Consider the following 13330-nt stretch of genomic DNA (forward strand, 5'->3'; position numbering starts at 1 on the left):
TATTTGTTCTTCTCTTCAGAGGGATCCAGAGGAGCCAGGAAGATTCAAGAGGTATGAGAGAGAGGGTTTTGGGGAGCATGGGAAGTTGAGTGGGACCATTTGCCACCATGCCACTACCTCTGAGCTCTTCATTAGCCTCATTAAAAACTGAGGCAAAGTATTTGTTTACCTGTTAGGCCATGCCTAGAGTATCTTTAATCTCCAGCCCATCCTCAGTGCTTAGTGGTCCCACTTCTTTCTTTCTTTTCTTTTTATTTATATGGCTATAGAACCTTTTACTATTTGTTATAATTTCCTTTGCACAATCCACCTCTGCTTGGCTTTTGGCAATTTTCACTTTATCCCTACACTTTCTGACTGCCAAGAGATAGCTTTCCTTGCTGATCAATCCCATCTTCCATTCCTTGTAGGCTTTTTGCTTTCTCTTAATCACCTGTCTGAGATGTTTGGTCTGCAATCTCTCCCTCTGATTTTTTCCCCTTGCTTGGGATGCAGGCTTCAGATACTGTAAGTTAAAGTTGCAGAAACTAATTCCAAGGCCGCTTCACATTCAGATCCTTGGTATGTATCCACACAATAGAGATTGTGTTGATAGAGTTTGCATTTAAAGTTAACAAAAATGTTTTTGCTTGGGATAAAGGGAGATTCAAATATCAACTTTAGGCATATTGCTAGCCCTAAAGTGGTTTGATATTAAAATCTATTTTATCAAAAACATACAAAACACTTTTTACACTCAAAATGCCAGGTTTTAATGTGCATGTACACAGACTGGCAGACACTGTCTTTGGAGAACTTTTTTTTTTAAGTTTGGAGTAAAGATAAAAGACAACTTGGAGTTTTATCCCCAGTAAAGAGCAGGCAAGACAGAAAATGAAACTATGAAGATTGAGTCTCGTGTAATTAAAGTGGAACATTCCTACTAAATCTATATATGTCCTAAAAGAAAAATTGTGTAATTAGGTTTCCAGCAGCTACACAGTATGTCCTCTATCAGTAAGTAGTAGGTAGACCACTGAGTGAAGAAGTTGATAAAAATAACTCAGGGATGAAAACTGGTAAATATATATTTTTAAATGTTACATTTTATAACAAGAATACTGATAAATAATTATTCAATCTCAAATCATAGGGCAGTAGGAGCTTTGTATCTGTAAACAATTCATAAAGCCTTTGATTAGATGGGATAATGATTTCACTATTTTGGTCAACAGAAAGTAAGGCAGATGATAAAAGAATGGACAATTTTTAGACAGAGACCGTGTTCTGAGGAGGGACAGAAAAGAAAGTGTGACAAAATTCCTCCTCTACCTTGGTGGGTCTTGTGCTTATTGGCAGATTTGCTCAGAGATTCACGGCAGTCCTCAGTTTCTGTGAACTCACAGTCCAGGTCAACTCCTCTTGTGTCTGATCAGGAGTTGGGAGGTTTTGGGGGGAACCCGGGACCACCCTCTACTCCGAGTTCCAGCCCAGGGCCCTGTGGAATGCAGCTGTCTAGACGCCTCCTGGAACAGCTGTGTGACAGCTACAACTCCCTGGGCTACTTCCCCATGGCCTCCTCCCAACACCTTCTTTATCCTCACCATAGGACCTTCCTTCTGGTGTCTGATAATGCTTGTACTTCTCAGTCCTCCAGCAGTATGCCTTCTCACTCTCAGCTCCTAGTGCCTCTTGCTCCCAGCTCCTCACACACACACCAAACTGAAGTGAGGTCCTTTTTAAACCCAGGTGACTTGATTAGCCTGCCTTAATTTATTCTAGCAGTTTCTTGATTGGCTGCAGGTGTTCTAATCTGCCTTAATTGATTCTAGAAAGTTCCTGATTGTTCTGGAGCCTTCCCTGTTGGGAAATGGAACGTCTTTTGCTTGCTCCTCAGCTATCTGCTTTCTATTCTTTCCTAAAGTCCCCTGGCCTGGATTTTTCTTACTTTTTGAACCTGCCTTAGTTCCCCACTCCGACCAGGCCAGACGCTTTTTGTTTTGGTTTAATTTTTTGTTGCTTTTCTTCTTGCCGTTTATGTGCTGGTCGGCCTCCAGCTTGCCGCCAGCACCCGCCCACCCCCACGCCTGCTTTCGGGCGCAGCTATTTGCCACAGCTGAACCCCCCGGAGGAGGGGGGGAAGATTGCCGATTTTGCTATCCGGAGGGGGGAGCGGAAACCCCCAGACCCAGCCGTTTTGCTGTCTGTTTGGAATTCCTTTCTTATCTCGGCCCGCCAGAAGCCTTGGTACACAGCCAACAAGCTGGAGAAGAAGATTTCAGAAGACAGGAGAAATAACCCAGGGAAGCTACAAATCATCGTGAAGGGGGCCGTAAGACTGAGTAACTTTCTGAATTATACTCTCGTGGGGGGGAGTTTGACTGTGGTTTAATTGCATTTGCGGCGGCACAGGGGGTGTGGCACGGAGCCCCCCCGATCCATCGGTGCCTGCCCCCCCATACTACTACAACTGTCATGGCCCCCCCGCCGTCCGTCCCTGCTGGCAACCTGCCATCTCCCTTCGGATCCAGCTGTTCGCTTTGAACTTTGCCTTTCAGACCGGACATAACAGCCAACCAAACGAGACACTTTGGACAAACGTGCGTGGGTCCACACCCCCCCTCCCCGGATTGTTTATTTTACAGCTTGCCCCCATCACCGGACCCCAGTTTTTGTTTTTCCCCCCTTCCAGTCCAACCCATTTGGCACCCTCCCCCCCCGCCTGCAGCCCAGCAGGGAGGAGCGGTTAATCTGCTTCCCCCTCCCTCCTCCTCCTTCCGGTGTCTCCCTGTCTCTCCCTGCTCACAATGGCGGGGAACGAGAGGGGCGAGGCCCCTCTAACAAAATTAGCTGTCCGTCCCCCACCTCCCCCCCGCCCGACCCCCAAGGTCTCCCCACGCCACTCTTGTCAAAATACTTGCCACCCCCCCAAGCTGGGGCACTGGCAGCAGGAGGCACCGGGGTGATTACTGCCGCTGCTGCACCCCCCCAGATTCTAGGACCCCCCCCCAGCTGGCCGGAAAGGCCAGGGTGGGAAGAAAGGAAAGGGCCCCACTAAAACGACTAGGCGCTCCATGGCAGGGGCTGCCCCCACAGCTGTGGCCTCATCATCGACCGTGGCGCCCCTCCCTGCGTTTCCCTCCACCAGCTCCGTGAATGTTCCTCCCCCGGCCCCCAGGACGTATGCCCGGGCAGTGACAGGCTCCCTCCTGCCTGCCGCCTCGTCATCTCACCCACCCCCTGCTTCCACTACCATCACCAGCGGCCGGGGCCCTTTCCCCACCTTGACCAGGAGGCACGGTGTCCGTTGCCTCCTGGTGCCCGCCTCGCCCCATGTGGAGACATAGGTGCAGGCGTTGGCGAAGGTGGTAGGACCCACGGCTATTGGGGTGGCCACCAAGACGTATGAGAAGGTCGTTTTTTTCTTAGCTTCGGAGGCTGCCGCCCAGGAGGCGATGGAGAGGGGCCTGGCGGTGGGGGGGGGGTGTTTGTTCCCCTAGAGCCGCTAGAAGACCTGGGTGTTCACCTCGTCCTCACCTCTGTTCCTCCCTTTTTACCCAGTGCTGCCCTGTTACCTGCTCTCTCCACCCTGGGGAAACTTGTCTCTGTCATCAGCCCTCTCCCGTTGGGCTGCAAGGACCCCACCCTCCATCACGTCCTTTCATTCCGCCGGCAAGTGCAGCTTCTACCGCCAGCGGGGGTGCGTGACGGAGAGGCACTCGAGGGGTCATTCCTAGTCCCCTACCAGGGAGCCCGCTATCGGGTGTTTTACTCTACCGGAGAGGCCCGGTGCTACCTCTGCCGCTCAGCGGCGCATGTCCGCAGAGACTGCCCTTTGGCCCAGGGGGGAGGGGCCCCTGAGACCCGGCAGGACATCGGCCCCGTCGTTGCCGACGTCCCTGGCTGCCCGGCACCTGAAACCAACCCTCCTCCTACTAGACCCATCGCTGCTCCCGTCCGGGCCGAAGAGATACCTTTCCTACAATGCCCGGGCGAGCAAGAGAGTCCCACCCTTGCTATTACCAATCCGGCAGAGCCTATGTAGGAGGGTGTGGCAAGGATATTACCGGGTATAGGAGAGGGCCCGCCCCAAGGAGAACCCCCTGCCCCTCATGCTGCCTCACCGCTACCCCCCTGATCCCCTGAACCATCGCCTCCGTCCCCCGACACGACCCCTGCTAACCAACCCCCAGACGATGCTATGGAGGACTGGACCCTAGTCCAGGGGAAGCGAGGCAAGCAGAAGGCTCGAGCTCCACTGCAACCACCCGACGCGGAAGCCCCCCGGAAGACCAGGAAAGGAGGCACTGATATTGAGCCTCCCACTACGGCCACGAGTGAGATCCATCCGCTGGTGTCGGGAGGGGAAGACAGACTGGCACTGGAGGGCAGAATCTCCCCTCCACGGGAGACCCTCCCCTCCGAGACTCCTGAAGACGCCCCTTCTGCCCGGATACCACCCAAACCCCCTGCAAACCCCGAGGCGACCGTTGAGGCGGGCCCTAGAGTAGAGGCCCCCGGGGTAGCAGGAGCTGGCCTCTCCTCCGTGTATGCGGAGATTGAGGCCCTAGATTTGACCCCGGTCACCCAGGGAGAGGATGATCTACAGCCGGCTGGCCTCGAGCTGGGCAACTTTACCCCAGCCCCCCTTTCCCCATGCTCCCTCTCCCTAATTGCCTTCCCGGGCGAGCACCCTGCAGAAGGTGGTCCACCACCTGATGCCATGGCCGCCAAGACCACCACGGAGCCAGCGCCTAGCATTACTGGGAGCCCCCTCCCTTACCCCTTAACCCTTGACTCTGCTCAGGAGGCACTTTCCTTTAGCTGCTTGCCTCCTGAACCCCAGAGCCTTACCGCTGCCCCTCCCCCCACTCCTGTCCCTGCCCAATTCCCCTCCTCCTGCAATGCTAATGCTACCCCTGGGGTTATTTCCTTCCCGTCTTTTGCAGATTCCCCCCAGGGAGCAGTCTTTGCACTTTCTAGTCGCGACCCATTAGGAGTTGCAATTTTTTCCCTGCCATCCCCCTCCACCCCAAGGTGTGAAATGGATTTAATAACCCCAGCCTGTCAGACGCCCCGTCGGTGGTCCGCACCCTGTCTACCTGCCTTAGCGGACCACGAGGCTTTATTAAGAGCCCCACCAGGGCATACCCCAGAAATCGTAACCCCACCCCCCCATGAGCTGCGGCATGCGCTATGGAAGTTCCTAGAACACACCCGTGGCGCCTGCAATAGGGTACAGCTGGCTCTTCAGCTATGGGGGGACTTTGACCAAATCCTCCAGGCCACAAGGGCCCTTATACAGGAGGGCATGGGGCAAGGAAAGTGCGGTGCTGCGGCCTACGAGCGGGCCCGTGGCTTCCGAAACTATCTACTCATCCACGGGATGGGTCACGGGTTGCTGCGCAACCCGCCGGGGGCCACGAACCCCCCCACCAACAAGAAACCCCCACCCCCCCAGCCCTCCACATGACGCCTCTTATTATTGCAACCCTGAATACCAGGGGCTGTAGGATGGCTCTCCGCAGGTCCCAGGTACTCTCTTACCTTCGGGAAGGGGGGTACTCTGTAGTTTTCCTGCAGGAGACCCATACGGACCCAACCACCAAGGACAGGTGGCGGCTGGAGTGGGGGGACGGGGTATACTTTAGCCGCTTCACGACTTGGCAACCTGGAGTGGCGACCCTGTTCTCCCCCAACCTACAGTCCGAGGTGCTAGGATCAATGAGGCCATGCCGGGCCACCTGCTGCACCTTTGAGTCTGTATGGAGGGGCTCGTGGTCAATCTTGTTAACACCCATGCCCCGCAAATGAGCTCAAAGCGGCCACAATTCTATCAGCGGGTTTCCGACTTTCTCGGCACCCTAGATTCGCATGAGTGCCTGGTCCTGGGAGGGGACTTTAACACCATCCTCGAGGAATGGGACCGCTCAGCGGTCGAGCCGAGCCCGGCCGCTGCAAATATTCTCTGAGGAATAGTTGAACATCACTCCCTAGTGGACATCTGGCGTGACTATCACCCAGATGACACTTCCACGTTCACTTTTGTCCGGGTGGAGGCCCATCGGTCACACCACTCTCCGTTGGACTGTATTTACTTATCCCGTTTCCATCTTTCACAGGCCCACTCCTCCGCCATTCGGCCGGCCCCATTCTCCGACCATCATTTAGTCACCATAACGGTCTCCCTCCGTGCAGAGAGACCGGGGCTGGCCTATTGGCTCTTTAACAACAGCCTGTTGGAGAACAAGAGCTTCGTGACGTCCTTCCGGGAGTTTTGGCTGGCTTGGCGAGAGAAGTGGCGTGCCTTTCCCTCGGTGCGGCAATGGTGGGATCTCGGGAAGGTGCGCAACAAGCTCTTCTGCCGTGACTACACCCGTGGCACCAGCCGACGGAGAAATGCAGCGATAGAGCAGTTGGAACGGGAGGTCTTAAGATGGAGAGGCGCCTGGCCACCAGCCCCGAGGACCCGTTCCTCTGCGGAGCGTGCTGGGAGAAATGGGAGGAGCTCCGGGCCCTCGAGGACCACCGGGCCTGAGGTGCCTTCGTTCGGTCCCGCATCGACTCCTTTGGGAGATGGACCGCGGCTCCCGCTTCTTCTATGCCCTGGAGAAAACTAGGGGGGCCAAGAAACACGTCACCTGCCTTCTTGCGGAAGACGGCACCCCCCTCACGGATCTGGAGGAGATGTGTGGGAGGGCCCGTGACTTCTACACAAGCCTTTTCTCCCCGGATCCGACCGATCCTGGCGCTTGCAGGGTGCTCTGGGAGGAACTCCCCACAGTCAGTATGGGCGACCGAGACCAACTAGAGCTGCCTCTCACCCTGGCCAAGTTCTCGGAAGCCCTCCGTCGCATTCCCACCAATAAATCTCCGGGCATGGATGGGCTGACTGTGGAGTTCTACTGCGCGTTCTGGGACATCCTTGGCCCAGACCTAGCCACTGTCTGGGCTGAGTCTTTGCAGGGCGGAGTCCTCCCTCTTTTGTGCAGGTGATCGGTGCTCGCCTTGCTGCTGAAGAAGGGGGACCTCCGCGATTTACGAAAGTGGCGTCCCATCTCACTCCTTAGCACGGATTACAAAATAGTAGTGAAAGCAGTCTCGCTGCGGCTAGGGTCCATGATGGCGGACGTGATCCACCCAGACCAGACCTATACTGTCCCGGGTCGCAGCATTTTTGACAACCTCTTTCTAGTCCGAGACCTTTTGGAACTCAGGCGGAGAGATGGTCTGTATTTTGCCCTCCTGTCTCTTGATGAGGAGAAGGCGTTCGATAGAGTAGACCATGGGTATCTCCTGAGCACTCTGCAGGCGTTTGGATTCGGACCTCAGTTTGTGAGTTTTCTCCAGATGCTGTACGCCTCCGCGGAGTGTCTGGTTAGGCTCAAATGGACCCTGACCGAACCGGACAGCTTCGGGCGAGGAGTGCAGCAGGGGTGCCCCCTCTCGGGCCAGCTCTATGCTCTGGCGATCGAGCCTTTCCTCTTTTTCCTCTGCAGAAGGTTGACAGGGTTGGTGCTGCGAGAGCTAGAGCTGCGACTGGTCCTGTCGGCGTACGCCGATGACATACTCCTTGTGGTCCAGGACCCGGGTGACTTAGCCTGGCAAGCCTCCACCCACGCCATCTATTCGGCAGCCTCCTCTGCCCGAGTCAACTGGGTCAAGGGAAACCCTGGCACACGTATATTTAGAATGTGCCAGATTGCAACCCTTTTTCCAGCTCCTCACGAATATTTTAGTATGCTTTTGGCTCCACTTTTCCCCTCACCTTTTTATTTACACACTCCCCATCCATGGCCCCACAAAATCGCGAGATCTCCTGGTTAACCTCCTCCTAGCCCTAGCTAAAACAGCCATTTATAAAACCAGAGATGGGAGGTTGGCTAATGAAGCGTCCTGCGATTGTAGGGCCATTTTCCGATCCTCAGTACATTCATGTATCCGGGTGGAGTTCCTCTGGGCGGCGTCCACCGACTCCCTTGACGCCTTTGAGGAGCAGTGGGCGCTGTCCGATCTTCTCTGCTCGGTGACCCCGTCCGGTTCCCTCCGTCTGACCCTTTGATTGAGGGGAAGAGCGAGAGACCCCAGCCCCAGCCATTCCCCGCTGTGGATACCATCATCACTGTCACCTAAGAGGGGTCCGGTGCACACGTGGGTGTACACCCCCCCACCCACAAACTGCCCACCCCGCAGCCGTGCCCACCTTGTTGAGCACTCTCAGGAGAGGAAGAATCGGTGACACTGGGCGTGCCACTAGGTAACTAGAGGGGGTGGAGGAAGTGTCGAGGAAGCCCCCCCCGCTCTAGGCCACCAGGTAACTCAGGAGGGTGGAAGACCATGAGTGTCGAGGAAGCCCCCCCCGCTCTGTGCCCAGGCTAGGCTGAACACTTCTCCCTCCTGAAGGCTGCTGTGTCATACCTTCTGTTTGTTTTTGTTTTGTTGCATAGTTTTGCTTTATTCTCTTTGGTGATTCTTTGTAAGTGTTACACAAATAAAATTATTTTCTGCTTCAAAAAAAAAAAAGTCACTCGCCTGTTGCAGACTTCACCTGCCCACTTCCCGGATCCCAATAGGATCACTCTCCTGTAGTGGGCTTCACTTGCCCACTTCCTAGATCCCAACAGTATCACTCTCCTGTAGCCATCTGGCCAGACCCTGTCACATAAGTCGTAATCTGAAATCAATTTTAAAGCTCTTAACACTCATTTAATTCTATCAACTAGCCTGATTTTCTTCATACTATTTGCATGCATGAAACTGCCAATCCCACCTCCTCTGTATCTAGTGGGAGTCTGTCAGGGATAACAAAGGCTTGTAAAATTTTGCCTGGGAGTATGCAGGGGAATTGATAATCACTAGATAACATACCAGACAGTGTGAAGTAAAGCCCTAAAACATACCCTAGGTATTGAGAATCCATTGAGTGGCTTCCCTCATGCAAGAAACTGTTAGTACTGTCTGACTGAGAACTGGGTAAAACAGAGATCAGCAACCTTTGGCACGCAGCCCACCAGGTAAACAAACCAACCTGGCCTGCCACTAAATAACTATATCACAAAGTGTTTCACTAAATAATAATACAGAAAGTCAGTGCACACCTCTCAGAGCTTCTTGTCAGTTTCTGTAGAATCGCAAAGAGAATATAGAAAAGGAGTACTTGTGGCACCTTAGAGACTAACCAATTTATTTGAGCATAAGCTTTCGTGAGCTACAGCTCTCCGATGAAGTGAGCTGTAGCTCACGAAAGCTTATGCTCAAATAAATTGGTTAGTCTCTAAGGTGCCACAAGTACTCCTTTTCTTTTTGCAAATACAGACTAACACGGCTGTTACTCTGAAAAGAGAATATAGTATCGAGTTACATTTGGGAGGACATTTTTCCAAACCAGAATGACAATACTGAGTGTAATTAGAAAGTAAATATTTCTCACTAAACAGCATAAATGGCTCTGCACTAAAAATCAGTGGAGTAGGAAAGTAATTAACATTTTGTTATTGCTTAATGTAGAAACTTTTTGTGAAAGCTTAAATGCTGCAGAAAATATTTAAATACAAAAATAAAACAAACAGTGAGAAAAGGTTGAAAAGGACATTTTCTCTCATTTCTTTCCCTGACATTTACTTTGTTTAAAAAAAAAGGCGGCGGGGGGGGGGGGAATCAGTGATACTCTACTTTAGGGTCATTTACAAAAAAAAACCATGCAATCTGGGTGGTATATAAGACCCTCACCATCAGGGAGTTCTGCCTGTTGTCATGAGGAAGGCCTAAAATGCTACTTCTCAAATCCTATAGCAGGGATCCTGGGGAACACAGCACAAGGGGAAGGGGAAAATGTAATTGTCTTATTATTATAATTATAATTATAATTTTTTTTTGGTTCTCTCTCACCAGCATTTAGGTAACACACAAGAGTACCAGATAAAAAAGTGATTTATTATTAAATGAGGTGTGAAAAGGGATACAGTATTTTTATGAAATAAAAACCTGTTTAATCTATCAAACATTTACTCACACGAAAACCACAATCTTATGCTGGATCTGCTACCATGAACTCTGTCCCTGTACAGAGACTAGTGCTAGTTGGAGAATATTCATCCAAACAGTTTTTCCATTGGAAAATGCCATTCTGACAAAACCAATTTTTTTCCATAACAACAATTTTGATTAAGTGTCCTGGGAAAGCATTTTTAAAAAAAAACATCCATTTTGAAAAATTCCATTTTGGGGAGGGAGAAACAAATAAAAAATTGTGTTTCAAAATGATATTTTCTTTTGATATTTTTATTATTTTATAAGTTGTGGCATATCAGTAATAGCAGTGCATAACATGCACAGTCATCACATGAAGACGACAGGAGACATCATTATGTACAACACTACATAACGTGACATGAGTCAAATGAAAATAGTTGAAATATATATTTTTTTATTTTATGTTTCAAATCATTAAGGGTAACCACTACATATATGATGTTCCAATGTGTACTCTTATTTTCCAGATCAAAATGTCTCTTGTTTATGTTGTAAGGAAATACTAACACTTGAAATAAAAATAAACACTCAGTGGTGTATTAAGGTATTGCTGTTTTCAGTTTCTTTCTCTCTAAAAAAAAAAAATTCCAGGGTAACAGTTAATGGAAACAGCTGCTTCTCTATTCAGTATATTACAGGGATCAGCAACCTTTGGCCTGCGGCCCACCAGAGTTAGCCCCCTGGTGGGCCGGGCCAGTTTGTTTATTTGCTACGTCCGCAGGCGCCACAGGTTCCCGCAGCCCTCATTGGCCTGGAGCGGTGGGAAGCAGCGGCCAGCACATCTCTTGGCCCATGCCGCTTCCCGCAGCCCCCATTGGCCAGTGGGAGCCGTGATCGGCCGAACCTGCGGACGCAGCAGGTAAACAAACCAATCCAGCCCAGCAGGGGGCTTACTCTGGCGGGCTGAGGGCCAAAGGTTACCGATCCCTGGTATATTAGAACAGTGGTTCTCAAAGCCGGTCCACCGCTTGTTCAGGCAAAGCCCCTGGCGGACCGGACTGGTTTGCTTACCTGCCACATTCGGAGGTTCAGCCAATCGCGTCACACTGGCCGCGGTTCACTGCTCCAGGCCAATGGGGATGCAGGAAGGGCGGCCAGCATGTCCCTTGGCCCGCACCGCTTCCTGCAGCCCTCATTGGCATGGAGAGGCGAACCGCAGCCAGTGGGAGCCGCGATCAGCCAAACCTGCGCACGCGGCTGGTAAGCAAACCGGTCCGGCCCTCCAGGGGCTTTCCCTGAACAAGTGGCGGACCGGCTTTGAGAACCACTGTATTAGAATACTTTGCCTAGTAGTAGTAGTTCATAGTAGGACATGTAATGAATTATCAATAATAATGGAGAACAGGCACGACATATTTCAGTGCTGTATCTGGGAACAATGTTAGATGATTTAGTTATTTCACGTAATGATTAGGAAATTCTTTCCAATCCAATAGTAACTCAGGAGGATGTTAAGCAGAAACTACAAAAGTTAAGCATCTTAAAATCAGCAAATCCAGATTAATTTGCATCCAAACATTTTAAAAGAGCTGACTGAGATACTCACTGAACTGTTAATGTTGATTTTCAATGTCTGGAAACTTTGGGAAAGTTCCAGAGGACTGGAAGAAAGCTTGTGTTGAACCAGTATCTAAAAAGGGTAAACAGAATGACCTGAGTAATTCTAGACCTATCAGCCTGATATCAATCCCAGTCAAAATAATGGAATGTCTGATAAGGACTCAATTAATAAAGAATTAAAGAAGGGTAAAATATGCCTATCAACATGGATTGATCAAAATAGATCCTGTCAAGCTAATATTTTGATGAGATTATTACTTTGTTTGATAAAGGTAGTGTTGATATAATATACTTGACTTCTACAAGATATTTGATTCAGGTACCATACACCATTTTGAGGAAGAAACTAGAACAATTCAAAATTAACATTGTGCACATTAAGTAATTTAAAAACTAGCTAACTGCCCAGTAACAAATTGCAAATGTAAATTGGGAATGAGAGAGTGGGCGTATTTCTAGTGGGCTCCCTCAAGGATTTATTTTTGGCCCTATGCTACTTAACACTTTTATCAATGACCTGAAAGAAAACAAAATCACAGGAAATATGCAGATAATAAAATTGGGGGAAGTGGTAAATAATAAAGGGGACACATCACTGAAGCAGAATTATCTGGTAAGTGGGGTGCAAGCTAACAATATGCATTTCAATATGACCAAATGGAAAATGAAACATCTGGGAACAAAGAATGTAGGCCATACTTATAGGATAGGTGACTTTATTCTGGGAAGCAGTGACTCTGAAAAAGATTAGAGAGTCATGGGCTGGATGAATGGACTATAAGGTGGATAGAAAGTTGGATAGATTGTCGGGATCAACGGCTAGTGATCAATGGCTCCATGACTAGTTGGCAGCCGGTATCAAGTGGAGTGCCCCAAGGGTCGGTCCTTGGGCCAGTTTTGTTCAATATCTTCATTAATGATCTGGAGGATGGCATGGATTGCACCCTCAGCAAGTTTGCACATGACACTAAACTGGGAGGAGAGGTAGATATGCTGAAGGGTAGGGATAGGATACAGGGGGCCTTAGACAAATTAGAGGATTGGGCCAAAAGGAATCAGATGAGATTCAACAAGCACAAGTGCAGAGTCCTGCACTTAGGATGGAAGAATCCCATGCACCGCTACATACTAGGGACCGAATGGGTTGGCAGCAGTTCGGCAGAAAAGGACCTAGGGGTTACAGTGGACAAGAAGCTGGATATGAGTCAACAGTGTGCCCTTGTTGCCAAGAAGACCAATGGCATTTTGGGATGTATATGTAGGGGCATTGACAGCAGATCGAGGGACGTGATCGTTCCCCTCTATTCGACATTGGTGAGGCCTCATCTGGAGTACTGTGTCCAGTTTTGGGCCCCACACTACAAGAAGGATGTGGAAAAATTGGAAAGCATCCAGCGGAGGGCAACAAAAATGATTAGGGGACTGGAACACATGACTTATGAGGAGAGGCTGAGGGAACTGGGATTGTTTTGTCTGCGGAAGAGAAGAATGAGAGGGGATTTGATAGCTGCTTTCAACTGCCTGAAAGGGGGTTCCAAAGAGGATGGATCTAGACTGTTCTCAGTGGTAGCTGATGACAGAACAAGGAGTAATGGTCTCAAGTTTCAGTGGGGGAGGTTTAGGTTGGATATTAGGAAAAAACTTTTTCACTAGGAGGGTGGTGAAACACTGGAATGTGTTACCTAGGGAGGTGGTGGGATCTCCTTCCTTAGATATTTTTAAGGTCAGGCTTGACAAAGCCCTGACTGGGATGATTTAG

The sequence above is a fragment of the Caretta caretta genome, chromosome 1 (assembly GCF_965140235.1).
Source record: "Caretta caretta isolate rCarCar2 chromosome 1, rCarCar1.hap1, whole genome shotgun sequence".
Classification (NCBI taxonomy): domain Eukaryota; kingdom Metazoa; phylum Chordata; order Testudines; family Cheloniidae; genus Caretta; species Caretta caretta.